We start from the raw sequence: 23,615 nt of genomic DNA, 5'->3' as shown, positions 1-23,615 counted from the left end.
TGCTGGGTGCAAGCTCCAATAAAACGAGTGCCCCCCCCCCCCCCCCCCCCCACCTCCGTCCCTCTATTGCGGGTGTGACTTTACGGATTTTAAAGCTCGCAGCTCAGCAGGTACGATGCGCGCACTATTTTGTCCGATTTCTCCACACGGATCCTTGCTCGAAGTGTTAGTCTTTGTATCGCAAATTTTTGGCGTGCAATTTGGGAGCTATTATGGGAGAGCACCACATCAATTGTAACTTTATTTTGACCGGTAAGGACGAACTTTTAAGTGTCCTTAATTCTATTTATTCCAGCGTTGACACTGGAAGCGCAATACGATTTGAATCTTGTATATATAGACGTCTGGTCGATGTCTTAGTCGTTGATGTTTCGTAGGTACCTTGATTGTTGTGTAGATGCTGGCGTTGGAAATGAAACGAAAGGAATAGACTGTGCCCGCCCTCGTGGTGACCTGACGCTGTTTCAAGTGTGAAACAACGTGTAAGCGCCGCCTCATTTCTGCTGGTATGCGCATCGCTGAAGTTTCTGAGGTCCACGCTTGCTTACGTGATACACATTTAGAACTCTGCTTAGGTGCACGTTAAAGAACCCCAGGTGGTCCAAACTTCTGGAGTCCCCCCACTACTTCGTGCCTCATATTCAGATCGTGGTTCTGGCACGTAAAACCCCATAATTTGATTAATTTAATTTCACCTTTGGAACGCGGCCTGCTATATATCGTTACTACCGTAGAATCGAGCACACGCCGTTTGTGACTCTCTCTCTCTGTCTCTTTATATCCCCTTTCCCTCGTGCAGCGTAGCCAACTAGAACTATCGCTCTGGTTAAACTATCTGCCTTCCCATACGCCCTTTCTCTCTTTCTCTCTGTGCTGGATATAGATGTCGCCACTGCATTGCGCTTCTGATCGCTGCTACACGGAGGCACGCGCAACAGTAAACCGAAACGGTGTGGATGCGCAACGCGTACTGCGAACTGTCGCGACTTTGCCGCGCGAGCAACAACAAATCGCAGGGTCACCTTCGAGGCACCTCGTCTAAGCGCACGCGAGACACGCGATATAGTACACAAGCGCGGGATCTAGACCCCCCCTTTCTCTCTCTCTCTCTCTCTCTCTCTCTCTCTCTCTCTCTCTCTCTCTCTCTCTCTCAGCCGCTGTCTCTGTCGTCTCGTTTCGTCGCGAGACCGATCTCCGCGAGAGGTCGAACAAACGGGTACGACCGTGCTGTCGACCCGCGACTCCCATCATTTACATCCGCCGCGTATCCGACCGCGAGCCCTGCACCATCGGGCCCTTTCGCGTCGCCCCTTCTGGCGAGTCTGTTTGCGTACCCTGGGCGCGTCGCATAGAAAAGCGGCGCTTCCAGCTCCTTTCGCGGCGCTCGATCGGCGTTTTTTTCCTTATTCCACCCCCACGGGCCTGCCTGCAGTCTGCACTCGCAACGTCGGCGGGACGTATCCGAGAGTAGTCACTCCTCCCGTGGGGGCGCGCGCGAACTGCTTGCTGTCACGAGTGCGGGCGCGATGCTCGGTGCACTCCGTCGCCGGAACGTTCCCTCCCCCGCATGCATGATTAATGTCCGTCCCTCTTTCCCTCCCCTTTCCTACTTCTCCTTAGTCTGATTTTCTTTTTTACTTCTCCTTTTAACTTCTTCTTGATCTTGTCGTTCTTGATTGTAATCTTCTTCTTGGTCTTTATTGTCTCATTCTCGTTCTTGTTCTTCTTCTTCTCTCTTGTTTTATTCGTTCCTTTTCCCTGTTTTTCCTCGAACTTGCTTTGGAAACCGCGCTGTGCGGGTCTGGGCGTGTGACCCGTATACAAATGCAGCTTCCTATGCGCTTCCTCTCTCTCTTTCTCTCCCTCTCTCCGCATTTTTTTTTTTTTTACTATGCAGTAGAGAGTCAGGTGCCCAACCCGATGCTCTGCACAAGTTCGTGCGAGCGGCAACGGGTGCGTTACCGGAAGTGCGGGAAAGAGTAACCGACGCTAGAACTTATATTCAGATGATCTGCACGAAGTGTACGTATAGAAGTTTCGCAGGGAAGTTTGTATACGTCGCCCTTAGGCAGCCGCCTGTGGACTTTTGGTCTCGCGCTTTTTCTACATTACTGTCTCTGCGGACTCGCCGCGAACCACTTTTCGTAAGTCTGTATAGATCGCGCTAGACCAGATAGACCTGTCAGTACTTTGGAGTGGCGCAGCAGAGAATCGAACGATGAACCCGTGGAGCGTAGCCGCGCACGGCGGGGACCAGAACTAACACCGCTTGCCATCAAGTGCTTCAGCACTTTTCCCACTATTGCTCGTTTAACTTTCTTTCTTTCTTTTTTTTTTTTTTGTGAGCGTGACTGTGGTTCAAGAGTGTCACACTCTTGCTGTTTTTGTTGCCTCCAATGTATGCCAAACGACGCTACCTCCAGAATGTTTTTTTCTCTTCTGCTTCTTTACTACATGGTTTTACAGAACGCACTCAGGTGATCGCAAGTATCAACGCGTTTATCCAAGAACTCAGTGTGATTCGTAAACTCCAGTAGGCCCCGAAGCACTTGCCCTCTATATAAAGGGCGAGTGGCATCCCGGGAACGCTGTATGGTCTGCGTTGGCATTGTTTACATGCTTGCTGTTTACTGCAACAGCAACAGCCGTGCGTGCCTGACGAGGACGGATGCCGATCCGAAGACTTCCTGTATACGGTCATGCCGGATCTGCTAAGCCACTGCGTCTGTCGACGTTCCTTAACTTGACAACTGTGACAACGTGACAACTGTCTTTCACGGCGTGTGTACACACACACACGCGCGCGCACACACACACACACAGCGGCGCGCGCCGCGTCGGCATTCTGGCACCAATGTCGTGACCCCCAGGCACCAGTCGTTCGCAAATCTTGCTGCGGCAAAACGCGCAAGTCAAGTTTATTTACAACATGTACAAAGTACAATGTTGAAAGCCACCCTGGCAAGAAAGCTGTAAACATACAGCTTGACATCTTATTCTTCCGCGCGCCTTCCTCAACGACGCTGCGGGGACAGATCCAACGGCGGAGGGAAGTCGTACGTGTCCACGCCGGTCGTAACGTTTGCCGGCGCGCTTCAGTTTCGGGGGGAGGGGTGGCTGGCTTTCGTGGGAGCTGTGCGCGGTCGTGTTACATGCTGAGCCGTATTACAATTTATGCTCCATGCGCGTCTCCCCCCTTCCCCGACGTGCCGTGAACCGCCAGTCGATGCGTTCTTTTCGGCTGCGTTACTTTCGTCATTCTATAGCGAAATCGTTCCGCTTGCCGCTGAAGTGTGCACGTTATTGTAGGTAATGTCGAAAACATGGCGGCTGTGACGTGTTTGCGGCTCTACAATCTGGCGCATAGAGAGAGTACAGAAGCCATTGCTTTCGAGATCTGTTTTTCTTTTTTCTTTCATTTCTCTCTCTCATATATATTATGACTAGATGTTCTTCCACTAGTCACAATTTTTGCGTCAAATGAAGGTCCGGTAACTCTAAACTCTAGGTGAAATACTGGCAAGAGTCAGAGTGCCCTAAATAATTTACTATGTTTATCACTTCTGTTTCCGCGGGTAGTTGTGGTTTCGGTTCCCATGAGATAGGTGCGTCATGACATTATGATACAGTGGCTCGCTCCGTTCTTGCGGTTGCTGCCGCTGCCTCGTGCGGACGCAGCCATTAAGAAATACGCACAGCGCTGCGTTTACATTTCTTGTTTTCGTTTTTTTAAAGAGCCACCCGTCATCACATCTGTAGCCTTGTTGCTACGGGACGTCGCCAAATCTTGCTCTCGAGAGTCTCTGGCGTGACCATAATTTCGCTGACGCCAGGTCGGGCACTTCGTGACCGACAAAAAAAAAGCAGAAAAAAAGAAAAAGCGTCGTATCCCACGCAGATGTGGAGTAAGCAAAGCACCTTTTGATGTTCTCTGAAATGTATTCACTTCAGTTTTGCTTCACTTTCGCTGTGGCTAAACTCCCGTCGCTCACGTACGTGCTGTCCATTCTGGTGCCATTCTGCTGACTTAATTCTTTCGCCACACTTGGCGGATTCTATATCCTGCTTCTGTAGCCGACCTAATTCTTAAGTTTTCTGTTGCCGACCTTTTTTTTTTTTTAATTACTCCGAACCTCAACGCTCCCTGCTCATTGCACGCTCTGATCCAGTTTTGTTCGCTTAACTTCTGTCTCTGCGCGCAGGCCTGCTTTTGATGCCAACTTTTCCGCCTAACCTGTATATCTGACTTCAATTTTCGTTGGCCGATTTCTTCGATTCTTGCCTCTTGTTCCATTGTGCGCGATTGACCGAGGATGTTCACGTACCCAGTAACTACATACCCAGTGGCTACATATTGTTATGATTGGGGGCTCAATTTCATCGCTCGTAACCCGTTGTCAAGATTGGAGTCCGGCATGAATTCGAAGGTAGCTGGCCCATGCCGTCGTCCAACTTATCCACGCTGAGGACGTTGATAGAGGGAAGAACTGCTTCTCATCGAGAACGAGAAATATGGGTTTATTTACAGTATTTACATGCAGTTCATCAGTCTAGCATGACTGCGAGAGGAAGTACGTCAGTCTAACACGACTGCTTGAGAGAGTACCTCAGTCTAACATGACTGCTTAAGAAAGTGTGTCGAGCATCCGCACAACAGCGGTTTATAAACACTCTGTCCCCCCTTGATTCCAAGGAGACGGAAACGTTCGTCCAGTCATTGTAACACGCCGCCTCTCTAACACACACACACACACACACACACACACACACACACACACACACACACACACACACACACACACACACACACACACACACACACACACACACACACACACACACACACACACACACACACACACACACACACTCACGCACACTCACACACACACACACACACACACACACACACACACACACACACACACACACACACACACACACACACAGGTTCACGGTGGAAGGGGTCCCCGACGACGTTCCCGCGGCAACATCCCCGCTCGCGGCCGACCCGGTTGGCGGTGTCGTGTTGCGGCACAAAGCCTGCTTCGTCGAAAACGGTGTCGTTCCTTGAAAGTTGACGCCGCCGTCGTCGCAACTGGCTGGCAACACTTTCACCTCAGCTGGACCGTTCTTGACAATATCCAGTGGCAACATACCCAGTGACACAAGTTGTCGTCTAATTGGCAAAATGGCAACAGCCGACACACGCAAACTAATCAAACGAGACTCCGCTTTAGAAATTGGTTATAAGTGCTTACCAATCCTAATACTTTGCGTAGTTGTAATCCTTTTCCGCAGGACAAACGTCGGGTAGGGCTTCTGCAAATTTGAAATTATGTGTCACTATTCCTTGAAGCATGAGACGCTTCTTTGTATCCGCAATCTTTCCACAGTCCCCTTTATAACAGAATGAGGCAGATCTAGCAATTTTGTTCCACAGGCCATGCCCGCCGAAACAAGAGGCGCCGCCCCACACTAGGATAAGACCGCCCACAGCCAACGACAACACAAACCTCTGGGCTTGGACAGTAATCAGCGTCGGGCCGACGACTGCGACTTCTTCGTGTAAATAAACGTACCCTACGTTACTGCCCTTTCAAAGTGGCGTGCAGGCGGCCACGTGGTTGAAACGGAGGCTGTTAGATACGGGACCGTTTCCTGAGCCTACTTCGAGTTCGCCAGACGACATCGAATCGCACCACAGCTAATTGAGGAGCCCAGAAGCACGGATACCACATTCCTGAGGCGCGGCACGTGCAAACAAGTTGGCGGCCCCCACTTCGTGTGCCGCCGGTGGAGCTATTCACTGCTTCACTCTTCCCGAAAGTGAAGCGAGAGCCTGGCACTATTACAGGTAACGTGAGTCCCGAAGCAAGACGGCTGTAATGCACCGCGAAGGCCTGGCAGCGTCGCCCCCACCTGGCTATTGTGACGGTGCATTGCAAGTCAGCAAGGCAAGACCGCAGGGAGAAGTAAGCCCTCGGACAATTGGGGACCCAGCGGCGACTCTCTTCGCCGGGTATGACACCATCGCACGGGCGCCTTCCATTGGCCGAAAATGACGACACTTGAGCGGGCTTGCCGATTGGCCGAAAATGGCGTCATCTGAGCGGGCTCGCCCATTGGCCGAACGTGACGTGTCTTCGAGACACCGAAGGGCTTAAAAGACGCAGACCGGGAGCAGCAGAGAGCATTCCGAGAGCATTCCTTGATTCATCTCTTTCGAGCTTCTTGGCGCGGGCCGCAGCGTCCGAGTTGCTGCCGGTCCGTAATGACTTTAAGACTGTTAATTGACTCTCACTGTAAATGATGTAAATAAACCTCCCAAGTTTTTCATCCCGACGTCCTCCTCAACTCCTACAAGGCCTGTACCGCGGAAAAGAAGGAATTCACTCAGAGTGGAACTTACTTCTTCTATAAGAGAACCAGGCACAGCCGCGCCGAAAGGAAAGCAGAACACGGAAAGAAAGTGGAGCATCAGTGACCGCAACACGTTCTCTTAGGCGCCTGCTGAAGGCAGACCCTCCGGGAGTCCCCGCTGGGGAACTGGCTAATCTTGTAAAGCCGTGCTCGCCTGTTCCGACTTCGCCGAGCGATTCTAAATCTGTTCTATCTCTCCGTTTCTCTTTGCTGCCTCTGCCTTTCAATCGGTTTTGCTCTTGACATACGTCGGCGCCTAATTGCTTTCTGTTTTTTTTTTCGTGCCTGTTTTCTTTAGTGTTTCCCTCGGGTCCTTGCATGTATTGGAGGACGGAAATCAACGTGGCGGCTCTGACGCCTTAGATACGCGCGGGATTCCTTCGCACCTTCCCTGCATAGCTCTGACTTGACAAGAGAAAATAGGATGCTTGCCTGCTTTGCTTGCTTGCATTTATGCGTTCTTCCTTTGTTTGAGTCCTTCTTTCGTTTAGTCTGTATTTTATTCGTTCATTCTTCCTTTCTATGATTTACTCTTCATTTACTTCATTCATTTATGATTTCTTTGTTACGAATTCGTTCCTCTTTTTATTCGTTCGTTCGTTCTTTCGCAAAACTCTATGGCTACATGCTGCTGCGCTGCTGAGCACGGCAACACGGGTTCCGCATCGGGCCCCAGTGTTTCTTTCGGACGTTAAATTCCGTGAATCAAACAATGAATCAACACGCAAACACACGCGCATCGTGTGTTTTATCGCTGTCTCCTCATCGCGTCAAACGTTGTATATCGCTGCCCGAATAATCAACGCGCCGCTAAAAACTCTTGCGTGGCGCTCATCAGCGAGTTGTTTCTCTGAGGACGAAGTTCGCATAATCTTGTTGTTGTTGTTGTTCTTCTTCTTCTGCTTCTTCTTGTTCCTCTTCTTGTTTGTTTTTGTTATTGTTGCTGCTGTTGTTGCCTAAACACCATGCTTATGTTGCTGTTGACTTTCGTATTTTTCTTCTTTATCCTCTTTTCCTCCGCTGCATATTTAACAACACTTGATTGCTTGAACTTCTCGAACAGCGTACGCGCGCCGACGCACAGCGGCATACGGCTGGCAATGCGGGACTCCATTTGTAATTTTTTTTCTTCAATTTGCTTGTTATGTTGAGTCTTGGGGTACACCTGATACGAACGCTTCCGCTTACCGCTTCAAGATGCATGCGGCGGTTTGAACCGCTGCGTGGAACACCGCGGCCTTCTTGGGAATAATCGAGCGATCACGCTTCCTCGAGCGAACCGTTTTGGAGAAAGCAGACGGAGGATCGAGTTGGAGGAGGTGCAAAAAAGTTAGTGAGGCGGAGAGATAATAAATTAAGAACTTCGCTCGCAGGTTTTCAAAGCTCAAGTTGAGCAATGCTGCTGAAAGCGTCTGTCCCTTAATATACATCTTGCTTGCTTCGTTTAGTTTCTGCGTTGCGATTGGGCGTCGCCGCTGCTCGGTTGCCTGATTCTCCCTTCGTTATTATTATTTTTGTTTACCCTTCGCGGCGTTTTACTTTCTTTTTGGCGTCCTGGGCGGACGTCGGAAGGTGTGTTTTGCCTCTATCCCGTTATTTTCGATTGTTTGTTTTTAATTATTGCGATAGGAACTATGTGGACGGACACGCCAGGCGCAAGTATGCCGTCGGCGTCGCCGTGAGGTTCCGTATGAAGTCCAAGGGCGATCAAACCATCGCCGCGCGCCGTATTCTGTACGTGTGAGTGAACGCGTCTGAGGGTGAGCCGGCGAACGCAGTTCAATCTCGCATGCGCGAGCGAGGAACGCGGCCCGGATGCGTGCCCTCTCCTGTGGCGCCCGAGGCATGGGGGTGAGGCGAGGGAGGAGGGACGTTCTTCTCCGGCAGCTGCTATAGGGTGCCTCGATGTCCTCCTCGCCCGCCGCTCCGCACTGAGTGGAGACAACCGCGGCGTCTACTGCGGCGTTGACCGCGCGAATCGCGGACGCCGTAGTAGACGCCCTTGGCGCACGCCGCAGGGACGCGTTGAAGGCGCTCGTGTGTCTTGAAAGCGATCTGCTACGTGGCCAAAGTGTGCGCGTACTGCCGGTGGCTTCGTATGTGCTGTGCTTTCAGCGTTTCGTTGGCGTTGAAGCGAGAGATGCGTGATGGTCAATTCGCTTGCTGCTGCCGCGATTCCTCACTTCTCAATTTCGACAGCGAGTTTCCGCGCTCATCGAGAGAGATGTGTTTATGTTTACCTGTGCGCGCGTGACACCGGGCTGGTTAATTTAGTTAAAACACGTTTGCGGGTTAGTTGGGTTTGCATCCGTGATAGAATGTGTAAGCGCGACTGAACAAGGACGTAGAAAGAAGCAGACACACAAAGACAACGCTTTCTCTGTGTATCTGTTTCTTCCTACGTCCTCGTTCAGTCACACTTACACATTCTATAATTGTTAATGTAGTTAGTAAACGAATGTTTAGAATTTTACGCGGCCGCTAAATCTACTATCCTTACTTCGTACAACTATCCACTAATTTTCTAGCGCAATCGGTGCTTCGCCTTTCGGGCGAAACTTCGACTTTTATTATTAGTTGTTTTTTTTTACTCGTTCCCGAATGGTGTTCTTTTCTCTTGTATAACACCCGCTTTCGGATGAGAGTGGCGTGGCTCCTGGGAAAACTTCCCGAGAAATTAGCTGGCGCTTGCTGCAGCCTCTCCGGCTAGGATGAGCTGATTGCGAAACAAGCTTCCGGTGGGCCCACGCTTCTTCTTTTCTTTTTCTCCTTCGCTCTCTTTTTGTTTTGACCTAGGGTGTCTCTGAAGAGCTTCCGTGACGCTTATCGTTTCTCTGAAAGTTTTGCGAGTTTCCGAAGAAAGTTCTGCGTTGTTTACCTTCGTGTGTTCCCCATCGCTTTTCCGCGAACTTAAATGTGTACGCTAAAAATTTCGTGCCTAACAAAAAACGAAAGCGTTGTCCGGTTGCTGCTCTTTGGTGTAAACATGCCCCCGGTTTTGATGTTTCATTTTCTTTTAGTTTAAGCACGCAAATACGACCTGAGCGCTCCTCTCTAACTCGGTTTATATATATATATATATAATGTGTGTGTTTGTGTGTATGGGGTGTGTTTACTTGACATACTTCAGCCATATAACAAAGCTAGAAAAAGTTGAAACGCGCGAAAAAGAACGCAAAAGTGGGGGCAAAAACGTATTATATACATTATAAAAGCAAGGTATCAAACATACAGATCATAAAGTCCAACACACACACACAAAAAAAAACGGAGGACGCGTGCAGGAAGTGACAACATGTTAACCATCGCCGACTTTCTTAAAATAAAGGGTAGCCTGTCGCCGTCATAGGCCCGTGTTTTTGTGACGTGCCTCTGCACGACTCGTACAGCAATATCTTCTTCCTGTCCGCGACCAACTGTCCTGCGCACTAAGAGCAAGCAGCTACATTTTCGCAGGAGCTTTGTTTCGCGTAGAATTTACATCTCGGCCGTGATTCACATCTCGGCCGTGAAAAAAATTCAGCCGTTCCACCCTGTGAAGGTGGTTGTCCAGCGAAGATGCTATGGTGGTACAAATTATGTTGGTATAAAGTTTTCTTGGCATGTCACTATACATATAATCATGTATATATCATTTATGCGAAATGCAAAGAAATATCGGCCGCGCACTACGTCACTCACTACGTCGTACATACACAGAGCTACCGCCGAAGGGTTTTATGACGCCGCTCTATAGACGTGGGTGTTGTCGATGCAGCTGCGACGGGACGCCGTTTAGACGCAGGTGGCCGTTAAACCGAGCTCCGACCCGAGCGACGATATGCGTTGACCGGGGCGCAGTCCAAAGGATTGCACGAAACAAAACACGTTTGTTTATAATTGTGCGATTATAATTGTGCACACTAGGAAGTGTGCGATTGCGCACACTTCCTAGTTAATTGGCTGAATGAAACTTGGAAGGACTAGTTTTATTCTAGCGGACAAACGCGAGGCTGTCCGTTTCCTCACGTAGGAGCCCATGTGTTGACAGCTGACGGAAATTCCACAATATTTACAACTCCACTGTGAACTACGTAATTATGAAAAGTAAATTAAACTCGGTGTAATGTTAGAGTCGTCTTTGCGGATAATTGTCATGTGATTTGTTTCGGGCTAGTTTCGACAAAACAAGACAGTGACAGTGACAAGAACTTTATAGGAGTGTTCTGAGGGACCTTATTCGGCTCCCCAATCAAGTACGTAGCTCCGCCTACGACGGGACCGGGAGGTGGTGACTCTCCGCGACAAGAGGTACAGCCGTTTCCTATAACCACACTCCCTCCGCGTATTCCCATGTATTGACAACAGACGGGAAGCCTGTAGCGTTTGCAACTTCACTGTGAACTAGCTAATTATGACAAGTAATCGAAACTGGGCGCAATGACAGAGTCGTCCTAGCGGCCAATTTCAGCATGATTTCTTTTTTCCTAGATACCTGTATTAGATTGAGAGCTACAGATCATTCGCGAGAATATTGGCTTTGCCGCAAATTGTTTTCTGTTCGCCGCCAAGATATTTACGGAGGGTAGCCATAGACAGCTTCGCTGTACAATAAATATGCTTCATGCGCTGGAAGCCGTACACCACAACGCTTGCCCACGGCATGTGCTTGACGCCACTTAAGTTACAACCTACGGCAGGCCGCGTGGTTTGTTTAATGTCCACACCCGCTGAAAAAAAAAAAAGCATCGTACTGACAAATATTTGGGAAGTTTCGAAGCTCCATACGATATGCGTTTCTTACGTTGAAGGATCATATTTAGCAAGTATGAAGAATGGGAACCAAGGTTGGGAAGGGGGGGGGGGGGGGTGTTGCGCTGGGATGCTTTGCAAACAGATCATTAGCCCGTGAAGTACTCGCTGCTCTTTTCCGTTTAAACTGACTCAGCCTGGTGAGGGGTCCTTTAAACGAGAAATCGTGCTTGTTTCTCGACGCTATCGAGATAAGTGCGCAGACAAACATTGTGTTGCTGATGTCGCTCATCACTTCTCTGCACGGCTCGAAGCTTTCGTGACCTTTGAAGCTATGACGTGAAATCAATCCCTTCTTTCCAGCGGTCGTTTGTGAACGCGTTACCGTAATGCCCTCGAGAATTCTTGGAAATTGAAACTCAATAGTGCGAGCAGATCGAAAGTTTTCTCGTCTCTTCTCGAGTTTCCCTTATTCGAGGGTATTATATAATCGGTCCGGCAACATCGGTAAGCTGCACTTTTTTACCTGACTGTAAAGTTATATATATATATATATATATATATATATATATATATATATATATATATCACTGCGTTATTCTGTGAAAGGAAGAAAAAACAAGCATTAGCGTTCCGAAAATTTAACGAGACTCGTCAATACACGTTAGAACGCGAGGTTTGATGTGTTGTTTTGGATCATAGGGCTGACAACCTGTACACCTCTGTATCGACTGTCACTGCTAGACTGCCGGAATACAAAAGCTTATAAACCAAATAAATTTCATTTCTCCAGCATTCGCTTTGTCGAGGAACTTCGTTAAGATTTCTTTAAACGTACTCAAAAAGATAACGAATTCGGACAATTTAACGATGCGGTCGAATGGCACGCACTCTACCACATATGTTAAGGAAACGCGACGCGGTCATTATTTTTATTATCTTCGTGGATCATTCACTGACTCGCAGATCGAGATAGTCCGCAGTTCAGCCATACATGAGTCATTCCTACTGCAGCTTTACTTGATCTTCGAGCATATATATATATATATATATATATATATATATATATATATATTATCGTGAGAAGGCCAACAAGCAATGACACCAGCAAGGACAACATGGGAGAAATTAGTTGTAATTACTAATTGAATTGAAAGAAATCATAAATTAATGGAAATGAAAGTGATGAAAAAACAACATGCCACAGGTGAGGAACGAACCCACTTCTTCGAATTACGTGTGCGATGCTCTACCATTTGAGCTACCGCGGCGCCGTTCTCCCATCCACTTTCTTGGATATCTATGTTTTACTACTGGAACTAACCCTGAGAGAGTTAGCCAGCGCCAGCGCCCACAAACGTTGGCGGCGGATGTGGAACATCCTTTCTGCCGCAGGCGTCACGAGCACGTGATGTTTTTGAGTGAAGGCAACCGGTCAATGAACCCACACATGCTACCTTGAAGGCATCAATGTTGCCGGATTCGAGACCCTCGGTATTTAATGAACGAGAAGAAGTGTTACCCTAGGGGCCCGATTTTTATTAATCATATCATAAGAAGCCAACAAATAGTGACACCAAGGACAATATAGGGAAAATTACTTGTGCTCACTAATTGCGTTCAAGAAATGGTAAATATCGTTTAACTATAAATAAACTTTCGTTTCAACTTGTTTTATAGCGTTGCACAGATACCGGAATCAGAACCAGCTGGCCTCGCGCATTCAATGCGTCCTCCGCGGCCCTTCCCATATTGCGTATATGTTACTAACAATGGCTTTTCGAAAATTTAATTCGTCGTCTTCCCTCGTATCTTGCATTGACTGCGTCGGCGGCGACAATGAAAACTCACTCCATGTGCGCGCTAAGCTGGGGGTGTGGGGAGGGGGGGGGCGCATGCCGTACCGTACGGGCATTTCACGCACAAGATTGTCGTTCTCAGCATCCGGATCCTCTGTGAAGCGCAGCGCTTCATTGTCTCATTGTTATACGGACTTGAAGACGCTCCCACTTGCGGCTAACGAAAAGCTGCACACATTGACCGTGGGGGATTTCTTTGGCATTAACGTCCTACAAGGGTTCGTCGCTGTCGAGACATACAAGCACCGTTTCAATTGGTCGGCCCACAACTGAAGGAGCGTTAACAAGAGGAAACAAATATTCAGCTCCCAGATTCGCCTGTCCGGAAGCGCTCAACCGCGAGGCCGTTGCTCCACATTCTGGCGTTCTACTTTAGTTCCCGCATAATTCGGGTTCCCGAAGCTGCGTCGTTTGTTTCACCTTGTCCCGTCAGTAACAGTAACTAATGGCATGTAATTGGTTACTGAACAAGTGATTGGATTACAGTGAGCGTTACCGAGCAAAAAAAAAAAAAATTATATAACGGTTAAATTCCAACATACACCGATACAAGTAATTATATGGCAGAAGCCCGCTGACGTTGTGAATATATTTCGATGTGAACATTGCTTTCGTACTAATGTTGAAAACGGCTGTTAATTATTCGCGGACTATTCAATGTTTGATCCGATTCGGTCCGGTATTTCATCATTCTGAACATACCGACACGTTTTCTTGCTGCCTTTTCCATAACATTCCATATATTGAAATGAATAGAATTAATTGTGAGTTTCGGCGTCCGGAGCTAGCTCTCTTGCTATGACACGCGCCATGTGGCGGGAGACAGCTGGGGAGGCGGTGCACCTCGTAGTTAATTTTGACGGGCTGTGGCACATTGAAGAAGGATAAAGGGAGCGTATAGCGTCTACATATAAGTAAGCCAGGCTCATTGCCTTCTACCTCCTATCGGAAGGCTGCCGCGACAGCCTGGAGTCGAACCCCGCGACCTTGCGCTCATTAGCGCAGCGCTAGCCGTATAGTACTGAGCAACCGCAGATGGCGTCAAATGGACAGGTGCCAGGAACTAAGGAAGGGAGCACACGCACACACAATGTGTTATGTGACGCGCATACAGCGCGGTGAAACTCTTCGCACAATGCCCGCACATTGCGGTTGCATGGTTTGGTTCGCTGCTTTGTTGTCTGGTTGGTTGACTTATCGGTTCGTTGGCTTTTTCCTCCTGAGTGAGTGAGTGAGTGAGTGAGTGAGTGAGTGAGTGAGTGAGTGAGTGAGTGAGTGAGAGTGAGTGAGTGAGTGAGTGAGTGAGTGAGTGAGTGAGTGAGTGAGTGAGTGAGTGAGTGAGTGAGTGAGTGAGTGAGTGAGTGAGTGAGTGAGTGAGTGAGTCGGTCGGTCGGTCGGTCGGTCGGTCTCCAAAGACGGGACTTCGAAGGAGCGCGTCCCACTCTTCCTTGGTGAATTTTCGGCCCTACGACTCGCACCGCCAGAGCATGTGGGACAAAGTAGCAGCCTCACCATAAGCCACGCAAGAACAATTCGGGTAAATTTCGGGATATATGCTGTTAAGGGACGCCGGGTTCGGGTAGGAATTAGTTCGCAAGAGTCTGAGCGTGACCGCCTGCGGCCTGTTTAGCTTGGAATGTGGAGGCGGGAAAACCTTTCTCTCTTAGTAAAAGAATTTAGTAATTTCGTTGCGCGTGATAGGAGCGTCTCTGTCTCCGGGGGGAGAGTCGCCCAATCCTAGGGCAGCGCGGTCGGTAAAGCCACGCGCAGCCTCATGGGCAGACTCGTTGAGGTTCAGAGGAACCCCCTCAATTGCCCCGACTGTTCATCTCTTCATTTTTCACCTGTACGTATCGTCACCATTGAGCGCTTCGTCCTCCTCTCTCTCTCTCTCCCTCCCCTCTCTCTCCCTCTCTCTGGAAGGCTCGTTAATAAAGTAATAAAATGTAAATATACATCCGATGAACGAGCGACATACAGTTGAAAAATTGAAGACGTTGCCTTGTAGAAATGGTGGTCATGCGCATATGGAGCAACCATAAGAGTACTCTATGGGCTGCGCTCTTTTATTGGTCACAAAAGTCTGCGTTGAGGTTAGCGCCGAACGATCGTTCGATGATTGCCGGTTTACCGCTGAAAAAAAAAAAAAAGCGCCTGCACTGTGGAATAATCGATAAGCGGCAAACCAGAAGTGGGCGTGGGCGCAGTGCCTTCAAGGATATACGTCTGGAGACTTCCGTAAAGTGCCAGGCAGCGCACGCACTTTGGAAATAATTCGGATTCTAGCCTACTTCCCCATTCGCGTCTGCGTAGCCAGAACGTGATGGCACCTATATCTGCTGGAAATGATATTCATAAAGGCGACAGAAGCAGGATATTGCAGTGTCAACGAGGACATCAATGAGGCCCTTTGGCGTGGTTCTCGGCCTACCAAATTGTCCAACACTTCGCGATTTGCTTCAAGGCCTTCGCGAAGGAAACTTCTTGAGATGCGTAAAGAGCAAGGGGTTTTTTTTTTTTCTTCTTTACCTAAAAAGCGTGGGCTCATATCTCTCGACTATTTTTCGTTTTATCTCGCTATCCTTGTTAGACCTCCCTGAATAAGATGGATCTCTTTCGCTATCACTCGAGTACGCGGCCTACACTCTCGCAGTAACAAAAAGAAGAAAAGTAAGATACCCATCCGGTTTTGCTTCCCGGGTAAGTAAAGTTTCTTGACTTCGGACTCGTGAAGCTAAACTTCATCCTCGTCGTTCTTTTTCTTCAAAAGCACACTAGCGGCGCCTTCTTTCGCACACTAGGCGAGGCCATAGTGTGAACAGTAAGCTCACAAAAATGTACTGTGAGAGTTCGTTTTGATTTTTTTTTTCGGCGGTCCTCCGCTGTCCGAGTTGACGTGGGGCCTAACGAGCATGCCAGTCGAGTGAACGCGCAGCCTACATCAACGTATATGAATAGTATGCGGCTCTTTAGTTATCTGTGGCTATCTGCTGCTGAACGCAAGGCCGAAGGTTCGATTACCAAACTCAGCGTCCTCAATTAAAAGAATTGAGCGTGTCACGCAGATTTATTTTCGTCAATTACTTGTTTTTTTGATAAAGTTGAGCATTTCAGTTTATCCGCGACTTTCGAGCCTCCGTCCCCTGTTATACATTAAGAAAATCCTCTCGTTCCTCTTGACATTATGGAATTCTTAAGGTCATTGCGTGTATATTATAAAAACTCATTTTCATCCGGCCGTACATATATATACCGGCCTTCTTATTTCCGCGTAGCAGCAAGTTCATCTCTTCTATAAACATGACTCTTATGCATTGCAGTCAACACGGCTGCTGTGAAAAATAAATAAATCAAGTAATCAATCTATCTAGCAATCAATCACTCAGTCAATCAAACCATCATTTAATCAATCAGTACAATTAACAGCACTTGCTTGCGCATAAAAAATTTTCAATTAATCATCGTCGTCACCGTCACTCTGCTAAGTTCAAGCGCTTATGAGTAGGAGCATGCGAATATTCGAAACCTCCGAATAACGCGCCGAATATTCTCCTATTCGATTCGGTCCTCGAATCGAATAGTCGCTGTTCATAAGTGCGAATATTAAAGTGCTGTGCATGCGAGGAAGCTGTACTTGCTTGCTTCTAAAGCTCCATTTGTGTTTTTAATAAACAGCGTTTCACAACTTACCATTTAATTGCAGAAACTTGTAAACCTTAAGAATACTAGGATGTGAACCTCGTCCTATATTAATTTATTTGTATTCAGTTCATTGTTCGTAAACTATTCGATATTGGATTCGCTTCTCGCACTAGTCTATATGGATTCGATCCGGTCTCAGAAGTCACTATTCGCACACAACCCTACTTATGCGTCATGCTTTGCTTTTCTTTTCTACCCAGTATTTAATTATTTATTATTTGGTAAAGGCAGCCGTCCAAGTCGCACGACACAGGCGTTTTCCTTGTTATCGAAGTGATGTAATTGCTGGCGTCCGAGTTACATTTTCCCCTCGACCAAACTTTGCGTCCTGTCAGCTTCCTCCGACTTCCTCTGCTACCCCGTCACTCTGTCGCCTCCGCATCCTGCAGGTTTAATAAGCAATGCGTGGTCGATGGCATCCAGTTAGCTTGGAGCTCTTGAAATGTAATATTAAGAGAATAGAAATATCAAAACGGAAAAGAGATGGAGGAAGTGAAGCGTGTGGCGTGGCCTAATTAGATTTCTCTTTCTCTTCTTTTTTTTTTTTTCCTTTTGTGCGACGTTGGTCTTCGCCGAAGCGCCTTCTCGCGTATGAGCGAGCGTTATAAGTCAAATCGAGGCTTTGTGGATTGAAGCTTGTGAGACAGGGCAACAATGACACAGACAAGGCACTAAAATCGGAATACAATCGAGACACGAAGCCCCAGTCCCTGTTCCCGCACATACTCTTGCGCATCTTGCGCTGTTTTTTTCTACTCTCTCTCTCTCTCTCTCTCTCTCTCTCTCTCTCTCTCTCTCTCTCTCTCTCTCTCTCTCTCTCTCTCTCTCGCACATGCTTTCGTCGTTTTCCGTAAAGCACTGTTAACATGGTGCAAAATGCCAGTAAATAACTCTACATGCTTTCGGCAAGAAAGCGACGTTCGCTCACCTGTCCCAAGGTGCCGCCGTTGTATAGTATACATCGTTTACCTTCAATCAGTTTCGCTAGCTACATTGCTTCCCTCCTCCTTATTATCATTTTTCTTTTACATCGCCAACTTTGTTGCTTGCATCATCCCATCGCGCCTGCCCATCGCCCTGATCAGAACACGAAAGCTTCGGCGATCGTTCAAGGCCGTTTCTGATTATCCTGTCGTCTTCGGGCGCCGGAGTTCCTGGACGCAATCAACGCGGCGCTCTTTCAAGATGAATGGCAGTGTGCCCTCGTTGTTGCAGCTGCGGATGCGTTTCTTACGTGTACCTCCTTCTTTTTCTTTTCGTTTTATTCTTTATTTTTTTCGGCACGGAGACAGACGAAAATAAAATGGCATTAGCGTTTCCACTTTCACTAAGACTTGACGAAATTTAGCTGAGTTAACTACAGGCGTGTTACTGCGCAGTGAATTTTCGAATCGCGATTTCTCTTGTCCAAAAAGCTACATTGCCTCTCTATTATATTTATGCTCTACACTCACTCACTGATTCATTTCTTTCTTTTTCTTTCTTATTTCTTTCTTTCTCACTTTCTAGTGTGATGGCTCATCCCGATGTTCGCGCGGCAGCGGTGGCATGATCACCGACTACTCCCCCCCCCCTCTCCCCTGTCGTGTCGTTAGTTCCGCTTCTCCGCAATGCGGGCGCGTCAGGCCGAGAAGCCCAAGCAGTGCACACCCTCTTTATATTCCGCGTTCCTTTTTCTTTCTCTCCTTCTTGCTTTCTTGCGTGGCGACACGCCATGGCTTTTTTTGCGTGTGCTCGGACGCGCTTCAATGAAGGAGTAACGCGGAGACTGTTGGTCGGGAGATGGTTCTCTGCGTGCACAGAAGGGGGAGAGAGGTTAGAGGAGGGGGGTTGGTGTCGTATGAACAAACACGGTGTCAATGCCGCTAAGGCGCTGGCTTCTCTGCAGTGTGTGGCGTGTCGCAACAAGCATAAAAAGCCGTCCCTCGGGTGCCCAGGCTGACACGCGCGCAGGCGTGTCAGAGTGGCGAACGGTGTGCTACTAATGCATTTACTTTTTGCTTTTCCATCGTAGAGTGCCAAATGGCGGAAACAAAGCTCCTTCGGCCGACCTTTCTACTTTTCTCACATTCGTTTCTTCTTTTTTTCCCCTTTTACTTAATTTCTTCTAGTTTGCACCCCTTGTCGTCACCGCTGGCAGGTGTCGAGTCTGGCAGCCTTGTCGCCTGCGTTATTTATGCTGGGAATGTGGTTTGCTCGGTCTCGTCGCTGTTTCGTTTGATCCGTGTGGTTTCGTGTTGCTTAGTTTCCTTAGGTTGACAGGAAAGTGAGGGAGAGCAAGAGTGTCGGCGCATCGGGGGTCGCCGGTTTGACGGGCGCGTGTCGCGAGAAATTAAATAGAGCTTGTTCGGTGACGGGAGGAAGGACGTCCACTATACGCCGCCGACAACGTATACCGCGGCCTCTCTCGACGCAGTCACGTGAACTGTTTCTGCTGAAGAAGAGCGGACGGCCATTAGCACTCGGCGCTCCCTGGCGGCCTCCTTCCACGTAGTGGTTATACGAACAGTGATGTTTAGCTTCGCTGATCTGATGAGAGTGTGGCGCATTCGGGCTGCACGTACGCTCGATGAAATTAGGTCCCGCGGGGTCTCGCGTGCCAAGGTCACGTCTTAGTAGGAGACAGCGGATTAATTTTCACTCCCTGGGCTTCTTGAAATCGCACCTATAATCGAAGTACGTGAGCATTGTTTCCATTTCGCCACATCGAGATCGCACCCTCGAGCTTACCAGCGCAACGCCATAGCCATTGAGTTATACCGCTGCGGGTATACAATGTACTGTGTCCTTATACTTCGTTGGTTATTCCCGGACTGTGCTGATATCGTATTTATCTTAATCTACGCCGACAGTTTCGCATAGTTTCGTTTCTGGCTGTGTTCCAATACTCGCCGTAGGCGGGAAGGTAGACGGCTAAGTGGACCGCGGCCATCTTAAGTATCGTTTCAGTTCTCACGAAGCCGGCAAGCGAGAGAGCTTCGCGAAGACAGAATCGAAGTGAAACAAAACAAAGCATGCGGGCTATTTTTTTCGTCCAATTAAACAATATGGCGGCTGAGAAGCAGGCTTGGAATACGACGGGAATGTCGTCTACTTGCAAGAAAACATAGCCACGCTTTCTTACGCGCTTAATGGAGGCGCCGTTGGGTTTTTCACAGGTTTGCGCATGGAAAGAGCGAAAACGCAGAGATGTGTGCGTTTCGTAGTTTTATTTTTCTTTTTCTTATTTATTTATTTATTTATTTTTTCATTGGTAGGGATGTCATTGATCTTATGCTGCTAATCACTAAGGTCGCGCGCTCGAATCCCCGCCGTGGATGGCCGCATTACGATGGTAGTCGGCTGTATATAAAGGCGACATTCTACCGCCCGTCACAGCGCACGTTGAAGACGCCCAGGTGATCGAAAGGAAGCCGGATTCTGTAATACCTTCCTTCTAATCTAGTACATTTTCCGCTGCTTTTGGTCGCGTCAAACGCCATCTGTCAATCAGTCATTCAAGCGGCTTAGCTTTTCATAAGAAAGCGCGCGAAAGCCAACGGTGCGTCGCACATGCGTGGTTCACTGTACATCGGTACAAAATTTCAGCTCTATTAGAATATGTCCCGTGACGATTATATCGTTGTTATTGCGGCGTAAAACTTTAACGCGCTGTTTATCTCAATCTTGACGGATCCCATTAGGCTCTTGTGGCTTATTCCTTTATCCTTTTATTCCTTTTTCTGCGCCTCCCTCCTTCTGTCGTTCTCTCCCCAATTCATTTCCCCACGCAGGGTAGCATGTCGGCGATGTCTATACGCCGGCTAAAATCTCTGCCTTTCATTAAAGGGTTCTCCCTCCCTCCTCTCTCTCTCTCTCTCTCTCTCTCTCTCTCTCTCTCTCTCTCTCTCTCTCTCTCTCTTGACCCGCTGAGAGAGGCGGCAGTAAAGTGCATCGACTGGGCAGATCTTATTGACTTTGTTTCTGAAGCTAGTGTTTCTGAAGCGAATAAATAATCTAATAAATCTAATGTAATAAAAACTACTTCGCGGCATTTAACGCTAAGGAAGTCACGTAGGTCGGCTGTTGCCCTAGTTTGCATACGTCATTAGTAGGGCGCCGCGAAGGCGTGACGTGTTGCTCGTGTGTACTCGGCAGTTGCAAACTACAGTTGTTGAGCCTTCCTAACCGCCGCAAACTCTCGCCGAACTTTTTTCGAAGAGGTAATGGCTCCTTTAAGTACACCTTCGCGGAGCCTTAATTTGCGCCTCACGATTCAGTGAGTGTGTTGACGTAGTAGGTACCCGCAATCTCCGCTGTAAACAACGCTTTATTTTCGTCTGCTCCTGTAAGGCTGCTCCTGTAGTGCGCGCATGGTGTGTCTATACGCATCGACTGCTTTGACGGTTTATTCATGGGGCTCCTTTTGCTGGCGAGTTTTTTTTTTTTTTACATCTCTTCTTTTCGTCTGTTTTCCTAGCTGTCTGGGTTTGTTATTGATGTTGGGACTGGGCGGAATAGCTGGTTCTGTGGTGACTTTTTCTTCTTTTCTTTCAACCCCCCTCCCCCTTCCTACCATGTTTACAGCACTCAATAAACAACTTCACGCGGTTCGCTTGAATAGTCGCCATTTCATCATTCGCCCTTCTCTTGCTGTCGGTTCTTAGTTCTCGTAGTTCTCTCTTCCCTTACACTTGGAGCCGTGACACTCGAATAATGATGTTTACTGCTATCCAAGGTCGTGCACGCTTGAATCTGTGAGCTTCCGGCGCCAACACAAGGCGTCAAGGAAGGTCCCATTTATCATGGCAAAAAAAAAATCGATGTGCCTGCTACTACTTCTATTACAAACTAAGCTGCCTCGCTGGTATTCTTGTACCGTATTCACTCTCGTACGCCCCGCTACCACCGCGGTTGATCTGAAAGGTCTGGAGAATTCTAATGGTTCGCGATAGCGTATTCGCAAAACTTAACGCTGACACGAGCAGAGAGGTCGTCGACCTGTGGCACATTCTTCTACCCAGAAGAAGTTAGAAAAAACGAGGGGCTTGACTTTGTTTTTAATTTTGTTCTACATCTACAACGTACGTACTGCACTGTTATACGAACCGTACTGTGCTGTAAACGAACCCGTACTGTTAAAAAAAAAGAAAGTCGCAGTTTCGCCCGAAAGGCGAAGCATCGATTGCGACAGCAAATTAGTAGACAGCTATAAGAAGTACTCATATTAGTTTTATCGACCTATAACCTTGCCAAAATTCGCTTACTAAATAAATTAACGAGAGGCGCCACACGCGCTCAGGTAAACATGAACGCATCTCGCTCGATGACCGCGGAAGCTCGATGTCAAAACGATAGAGTGAGTAAGCGCGGCAGCAGCAGCGAGCCAGTTGACCATGGTGTCGTCTCTCGCTGCAACGCGAACTAAACGTCGAAGGCACAGCGCATACGAAGCTAGCGGCACTCCGCGCACTTTGTCCACGTCGCAGATCGCTTGGAAGATACGGCGCCCGCGCGACCGCGCCGTAAGCAGCAGCAGCCGCCGGACCAGAACGCCCCCCCTTCCGTCGCCTCCCCCCTCCTCGTGCCTCGAGCGCGACGGAAGACGGCGCGCTTCCGCTCCCTCGCCTTCCTCCTTCGCGCGCGCGACATTCAGCCGCGATCGTACGATGGCCTACGCAAGCTTTCTCTCGCACATACAGCATACGGGGCGCGGCGAAATTGTTATCGTGTTTGGCGTTTATACGGAACATCACGACGACGGCGACGGTAGAAATGTGTTTGTAGTGCCTATATAGTTGCTATCGCAATAAAAAGTAAAGCCTCGATGACCTGAAAACTACATTTAGTCACGACAAAGGTCACAATACTATAGAAGGTCCGTCTGGCAAAGGTCGCAGTGCTGACAGGCAGCCGTAAGGACGACTCGTGCAAGACGTGTATCGTGTCAAGACCTACGTGTGTTACCGATCTTTAGGGGGGGGGGGGGGTATTAGGCGAGTAGATACGGGAAACCGGCGGACAGGCCTGTGTGTGCCAGCTTACAGCGCGTCTGTTCCCTCGCGCTCATGATGTTTTATCCTCGTTTCCTGGGTTCCTCCTTTGCCATCTATATGGTCTTCGCGTCCTTGCTGTTCTAGTCCTGTGAGCTCGCCCTTTGTGTCAGCCAAGATAACGGATCGACTATTGTTCAGCCCTTGATGGTATACTCGCGAAAAGCTTGCTGGACTGTCCGTATTTGGGCGACGCGACACCACCGTATGCCTTCATTAGCTACGCGATCGAGCTGCAAGGAAGAAAATTTCTACAGAACTCAATCTTATTGCCCTATGATGCTTATGTTTTTTTTTCCTCAAGCGCCAGCAAAAAGCCATCCGCAGGGGCTTGAATCACTGACGCCTTGACGGAAGTGTCACTCTACAGCTGCTCATATATCTCCTTTGGTCTCCCGGTACTCTTTCTTTTTTTCGGAAAACTAAAGCCGTTCTTTCGTGTTTTCGGTGTCCTTTAATATATTTCACTTTTCTTACGTTCGCTCGGTTTTGGACCCGATAAAGCGCAGGCATATACTCAACGCTTGCTTGTCATTTGTTTTTGACTTTCAAGCTTTTCTCCTTTTATCCCCATTTATCCCCTTGGCGGGCTGCTGTACCCAGGCGGGCATCTGGTTAGTGTAGTCTCTCTATATTTCTTCAGGCTTACTTCCATCGCAGTGTTCCGCTTCCTGATACATGAACCTTGGGGTGTAAACCGGCTTTGCGAGTTATGCAAATGAGGAAATAAATATTGTTGAAGCCACGTTTTGGTTAGTGTTTGGATCGCACCGCTGGTACGATCTGTTGGGAACTCGGCGCTGACGCCCGTGGTTGTACCTGGGTCGCAAGCCCCAAGGGTAGCGTTGGCCTGGCGGCCTGGGGTACA

The 23,615-nt window shown here is 48.4% G+C and overlaps 1 protein-coding gene across 5 annotated transcripts in view; it reads left to right on the top strand.

The window, feature by feature from the left end:
• The window catches only part of LOC142585399 (uncharacterized), a 532,153-nt gene that overhangs the window by 249,710 nt on the left and 258,828 nt on the right, over positions 1-23,615 (top strand). The window lies entirely within an intron of this gene.

Source organism: Dermacentor variabilis, chromosome 6, assembly GCF_050947875.1.
Source record: "Dermacentor variabilis isolate Ectoservices chromosome 6, ASM5094787v1, whole genome shotgun sequence".
Taxonomy (NCBI): Eukaryota; Metazoa; Arthropoda; class Arachnida; order Ixodida; family Ixodidae; genus Dermacentor; species Dermacentor variabilis.
Note: the sequence above shows the minus strand (reverse complement) of the source record. Positions and strands in the feature narration are given on the sequence as shown.